This window comes from Orycteropus afer, unplaced genomic scaffold (assembly GCF_000298275.1).
Source record: "Orycteropus afer afer isolate SDZICR_OR568_19922 unplaced genomic scaffold, OryAfe1.0 scaffold00017, whole genome shotgun sequence".
In the NCBI taxonomy this organism is placed as follows: Eukaryota; Metazoa; Chordata; class Mammalia; order Tubulidentata; family Orycteropodidae; genus Orycteropus; species Orycteropus afer.
Genome location: NW_006921604.1, coordinates 17,152,319 through 17,159,448, shown reverse-complemented (window position 1 = coordinate 17,159,448; position 7,130 = coordinate 17,152,319).

Sequence of the window (7,130 nt, the reverse complement as noted above, 5' to 3'; positions counted from 1 at the left end):
GGCCCACTGGAACTAGAGGTGTCTATTCACTTAGGCAGCTATGGCTTCTGAGGCTGACAAGCCCAAGGTTAACAAATAAAGTGGCACAGTCCCAATGTTACCAAATAACACAGCAGGCCACTAGTTCAAGTCCAGAGACAGTCTCAAGATCAGCAGGAAAATATGGCACACTGAAAAATGAAGAATTGGCTATATGCAGGATCAAAGCATGCCAAAAAGCTGCAGACCTTTCTCAATGGTACTTCTTATATACTGTAACATCCCTAAAACAGCTACTCAGATGTTACAGTAGATTTCACCACGGAGTTGATTACCGATCTCACCATGGGGAATAACTACATCCAGCTGCCCAGCCACTCAAAGACAGGCCCAGGCAAGTTGACACATAATTTTAACTACCACACACTATATCTATATATTCTGAGAATTTATACTAGTCTATTTAGAATACATTCCCAGAAGTGTAGTTCTTTTAATTTTAACAAATGTTGCAATCATTTTATATCATTTGTTGGCCTATTCCCTAATTTTTCCTATCCATGTTTATGTTCCTAATAAAATATTAACTAAAAATTTAATTATTTTATTATCTCTAGTGTAGTTTGGGGGTTACAATATTAAATACATATTAAAATTATTTGAAGAATAGAATTAATGGAATTATGACCTTTATAAATCAATAACAGAGCTTACATTTTTATCCATAACATTAACAAGTTGATTTGTACTCTGTTGTCACATTCATGTTCTGGAATTCATAATAATTCAATAAAGAAAAAAAGTCTCCTGTTGTTTAAAGTAGATTTAAATGTTGATATTTATCTGGATGACTTTTCTCTAGTTCTGCTGTAACAGACATACCACAAGAGGATGGTTTTAACAAACAGGGATTTATTTTCTTACCGTTCAGGAGGCTAGAAGCATGAGTTCAAAGTGCCATCTCTAGGGACTGGGTGAAGACTCCTCAACCTTGGACTTCAGCTCTGTCTCTTGGTCCTGGCCCACAAAGCTGGAGGCCTCTCTTAATATAGGCAGCTGCTGCCTGCTGAGGCTGACAAATCCAAGGTAGACAAGTAAAATGGCACAGTCCTAAAATTATCAAGCAACACAGCAGGCTACTAGTTCAAATCCAAAAACAGTCTCAAAATCGGCATAAAACATTGCAGACCACTGAGATGAAGACTTGGACAAATGCAGGATCCAGATGTGCCAAAAACCTAGAGACATTTCTCAAAGCTTCTTCTTATCTACTGGAAGCAGACCACATCCCTAAGGCAGCTACTGAGCTGCTCACATTAGATTCCACGATGGAATTGATTTCCAGTCTCATCATCTGGAATAATTACATCCAGCTGCCCAGCTACTCAAAACAAGGTCCAGCCACATTGACACATAACCCTTAACTACCACAATGACATAAAGATCTTCCTTCTTAAAACTTTCAAAAAGAAGAAGAACTGCTATTCTCTATTAAGTTTGGGGATTTTGCAAACTTTTATTACACAGAAAACTCCTCACATATTTCATTGAGCCACATTCATGAGATATCAGTGTTGTTGTTGTTATGTGCCATCAAGTTGGACTCCACTCATAGCGACCCCTCCTTGGGTTTCTGAGGAGGTATCACTATGGAAGTAGATTGCTCAACCTTCCTTCCAAGGAGTGGCTTGTGGATATGAACTCCCAGCTTTCTGGTTAGCTGTCAAGTGCCTTAGGCACTACACTACCAGAGCTCCTGAGATATCACTAGGCCCCTTAAAAGCTTTTATCTTGAAAGGAAATAGCACTATCATTTCTTTAGAATCTCTTTTTCCATCTCTGGAATGAAGACAGTTCTTAAAAGCCATTGGTAGTAATCACAAGATGCAGACCCCTGTTATTGCTGATAGGTCCTGTCAGTGAATTTGCTCCACAGATTCTTGACCATGTATTTCAATCTTTTTTTTTTTTTTTTGGCCTGGCACTCTCAGTATTACAGGAGATAAGAGTATTATTTTTATCCATCCTACTCCTAAGATCCCTTCCAATATTGACAATAAATGTGCTAATTAGAACTAATTGCTATTGGCTTTATTAAAATATGGACACTAGTCCAGTAGGACCCAGCAGAGACCGAACTCACTGCCATCAAGTTGATTCTGACTCAGTGACTCCCTTTGGGTTTCTGAGGAGGTAAATCTTTAAGGAGGTAGATTTCCCAGTCTTCCTTCCAAAGAGTGGCTGGGCATTTTGAACCACCAAACTTCTGATTAGGAGTCAAATTCCTTTAGACACTGTACCACCAGAGCTCCTTAACATAGATTAGCAACTCATTCAATTATTTGAATTGAATGAGGTATTGTGTCACAGGCCATGGATTTCAGCTACTTATTTCACAGTAAAATGAAATTATACTTCCACACCATCCTGTAATCTTTAATGCTTCTTTTTGTTTTTTAAAAAATGTTTACAATAAAAGTACTTATGCTCAATTTTCTAGTTTTACCAATGGGGAAAATTTATTTCCTCCAACAACAATGTATTCCTAAGAAAGCAATTTGAAATCAATTATCATACTGGATAGATATCAAGTTTACTCTTTTCCTAATTCTGCACATTTAATCATTTTCAGTAGTTTTCACATTCCTTGATATTTCCCTCTGAGCCATGCATATGTATTCTTTCTCCTACTCAAATTTTCCCACCCCCTAGCCTATAGGTGGGAGTTCTGGTGGCATAGTGCTTAAGGCATTTGACTGCTAACCAGAAGCTGGCAGTTCAAACCCACCAGCCACTCCTCAGAAGGAAGATTGGGCAATCTACTTCCCTAGTGATACTGCCTTGGAAATCCAGGAAGGGTCACTATGAGTCAGATCTGATTCAACGGCAGTGAGGTTTTTTTTTTTTTTTTGGTTTAGCCTATAGGTAGGAGCTCTGGTGATGTAGTGCCTAAGGCATTTGACTTTTAACCAGAAGGCTGGCAGTTCAAACACAGCAGCCTCTCCTTGGAAGGAAGATGGGGCCTCAGAACCACCTCAGAACCCAAAGAGGGGTTGCTATGAATTAGATCTGACTCGATGGCAGTATCCTCTGAATCTATACCACCTAAGGATAGGCTGTTGCCTTGAGCCCATGAAATAGACCCATATGCAAGTTTTCTGGCCTAATATTGCCCACCACTGTTGAACATCTTGATCCAAAACCACAAGCTAGAGGATGTTTGCAGGATTCTCATAGCATGAGACTATAATCCATATCTTCCTTATTCTGCAATCATCATATTCTACAATTGAATCATAAATTATTACCTCTGCATAGAGATACTTCAAAGAGCAACTGTAGGCACATCAGCCAATAAAATAGTTTTCAAATGGAATAGAAGCTGTTTGTAAGAAAGAAACTTGTTTTATTTTATTCTTACAGTTATAAACAGTCATAAGCTCACAATGAAGTATTACTGAGGGCCCTGGTCAAAGTCACACACAGGCCTTCTCAGAGTAGTATCATATACCTATTCCATGTACATCATTGAATATAAGCACTACTTGAATGTGTTTGTGTGTAGATGCTCATTTATTATTATTATTTTTTTAATTATCAATATTTTCTCATACCTCAAAAAAATCATATCTTCTCTATAGATTGCAAACTATATCTGGTGCTTTTCCAATGGTGTTAATTTGGTGTCAGAGGTGATAGTGACAAGATAGAGGAAGGAAATCAATATACTCTTGTACAGCATTCAAGGCTACATGATACCTTGGAGCCTTTGGTGAGACATGATGATGCAAAATTAAGGAAACTGAATCATGTTTTCCATGTTTTTTTCTAAAAGTATCAATTTTTTTTCCTTAAAATTCTATGTATTGTTTTATAGTGTTAAATCAATAGGATCAAAATATTACAATATAGGAAATATAACTAGGAAAATAAGAAATATTGACTCTAATTTTAATGATGATACCCCCTCTTCAACCAGTGATTGTAATCTCTAAATCCATAGCATTTGCAATTGATGGTATACAATATGAACTTATGAAATATTTACAAATGTTAGATAATGATAACCCCAAGAGAAAATGCAGAAAACAGAAAATACACAAAAGATCAGCAATCCCTGATGAGGTCAGACCTATGTGGTCTGTGGGCTTTACTTGAAAATCCTTTACTAAAATGTCTTCACACATGATTTTGGGCTTTGGAATGTAGCAGCTATTCCCCAGAGCAGGTAGAGATTATTTACTGCAAGTGGAAACAGGGAATTCAATATTAAATGAGACAAAGGTTATTATCTATCACACATTAAATTTATCACAGTTGTTTGACAATTCTCATAGCAGCAGACCCTATCTTTAGCTGCTCCAAGCAATGTTTCAGATAAAAGTTCAAGCAATCACTTGAAAGGACCATGTACTGTTAATCAAGAAATTTTGCTCCAGGCCTCATGTTTGTCTTTCACTTCAGGCTACTTAGCAGAAAAGGTTTAATCCCAAAGGTATGTAGCCAAGGCTGTGCCAGTATGGGTTTATGTGTGTTTGTATCACTAAGTGCTGTCATGTGAGTCTGAGGGTTTAAGAGGTTATAGTTGGTTATCCGTTAGTTTATTATTGGTTAGAAAAGTAAATGAATAGGAAATTAATTTAGCCCTGTACCAGACTAAATATTTGATTGTTGTTTTCAGTTATCTTTATACATGAACATCTTCTGTCCTCAAGCTCTCTGTTGGTTAATCTTCTGAGAATAATTCAACCTATATCATATTGACAAAAAAAAAAATACCCTAATGTTCGTGGATTTTCTAATTAGAAATTCATTGCTTATGTAATTAGATCTATCTATCTCTCAAGTTTACTATTACGAAAAAGAATTCTCAGAAATTTCCAACGTTTATTAAACATGTTGCTTTTGAGCATCTGTATTTATCCATTGTTGTATATGTATAAGTGAATTGTTGAGGAAGTTATTATTTGTATATTACAATGCCTGAACCAAGAACATTCAGTTATTGAGTAATAATGAAACCCTCAACTCAAATATATGCTTGGTGCAATCTATACCTATGCATACATAATAATCATTTATTCATCAACAAAAACTTATTAAGTGTGGAACATATGCCTGGTCTTCAGGATACAGTAGAATCTTTACCTAAATTGGGCTTATATTGTGGAAAGCTCACCTTTCTAAAGAGGTACCTGACTTGCATCCTTCACCTTGGTATCCTCTGAAGCAGCCACTTTTGCACTTGCTCAGGCTCATGGGCTCCACTGTGCCAACACCAGACTTTCCAGGCCACTATTTCTCTCCCTCACCCACTTCACTATCTATCTCAGTTGTAGTTGTTGTTGTTGTTGTTATGTGCCGTTGAGTCAGACCATCTATCTCAGAGTATAGGAAAAGTAAGATCCTTTCTTCGCACAGCTTTGAGTGCAGAAGATCTCCGAAGGCCTTCTCAGGCCTACACACCTTTAAATCCCCACATTGTGTGGGTGATAAAGTGCTCTACGTAGAGCTTTTGCAGGCATTGCAAGTTCTTCACTGGCATTGCATAATTTATTCTCCTGGTCTCAATCTCAGGAAGATGTCAAAGTGTAGAGTTCCTTTCCTGAGACCCCATACCACCCCTCCTCTCTGGGCCTTTCTCTCTCTGCCATTTCTTCAGAGCTGATCTTGCCAGTAAGTTTGGGGAATTGTGAGTTATTCTCTCCAAAATTTCAAGAATCCATTTTAAAGCTACAGTCTAAGGCTTACTGTTGCTTGTGCACGATTCTAACCATCTTGTTTCCTTTTTTTTTTCTACTCATGTGCCTAAGGACTCAAAAGATAAGAATCTATAGCAAAAGGGGATAGTTTGTAGTGGGAGTGAAATATGATCTGCATATATAATTTAAAATCACATTCTGATGTATGTATGTGTTTCCTAATTATTATTATTATTTTTTTTTTATTTTGTCTAGTTTATGGTCCTGTCTTCAGGACTGTTTAAATTCTTTTTTTTTTTTTAAATTCCTTTCAAGTGGATATCCTTCATTGTATATAAAATTATTGATTATAAGTCTACTATTTAAACTGAGGAAGACAGAGCAATCTACTTCCATAGTGATACTGCCTCTGAAATCCAAGGAGGGGTTGCTATGAGTTGGGTTGGACTCAACAGCACGTAACAACAACAACATCATTGAAACTGAGAGCTAAGGTACAGTTGAAACCCAACCAAGTACTGATATCTTAAAATTAAATTTTGTTGTTGTGTTCTTGTTATTTGCCATTGAGTCGGCCCCGACTCCTAGCGACCCCTCCTTGGGTTTCCGAAGCAGTTATCACTACGGAAGTAGGATTGCCCAGATTAAAGTTTACATATGTTTAAATAAGGGTCAAAAAATATTATATTTTATTAGCAAGGTATTTGAAAGAGATTGTTATCAACATTATCAGATAAAGAAAACTCCTTGACAGAATGTTAGCATCATTCATGTGTGGCAGGGCTAACTATCCTACCACCACAATCTCCAATTTTTCAAATGTATGGAGTAGATTCCACTACGTTTTATCAAATACCATATGATTTCAATGCTCAATATTCTTTCTTAACATATTTTAATTTGTTCAATTGTCATTTAAGATTGTTTATCTTCTTTATCCATAAGTCAAAAATATTAATAATAATAATCCTTGAGCCTGCAATGACATTTTTCATTGAAAATCTGTCCCAAAGCCAGAGGATATTTTAAACTATCCATATAGATTCTGTTATATATGTAATATGTTTACTTATATTTCCATTTACTTAGTAAAGCAGCTTAATTTCTTCACTGTGTAGAGAAGAACTCTTTTATGAAGTCTTTGTGAGCTCTAATATCAAAACTTAAAAGTTTTATTTTTTTGTTTTTATCAGTCTTTCTTGTTTGACACTATATTGTGAAATCAATGGCTCAGTTAATCATATGATTCTTAGTGCTTTCATCTGAAATTTAGATGGTATGAATGGATGGCTTAGAAGTTATGTCATTCAAAATCTTGAGACTCGATAAATGTATATGCTATTTAAAAAGATTCCCCCAGTGACCTGTCAGTTTTGTGGTATTGTGGTGGCTTGTGTGTTCCTATGATGCTAGAAGCTATGCTACCAGTATTTAAAATATTACTTGGGT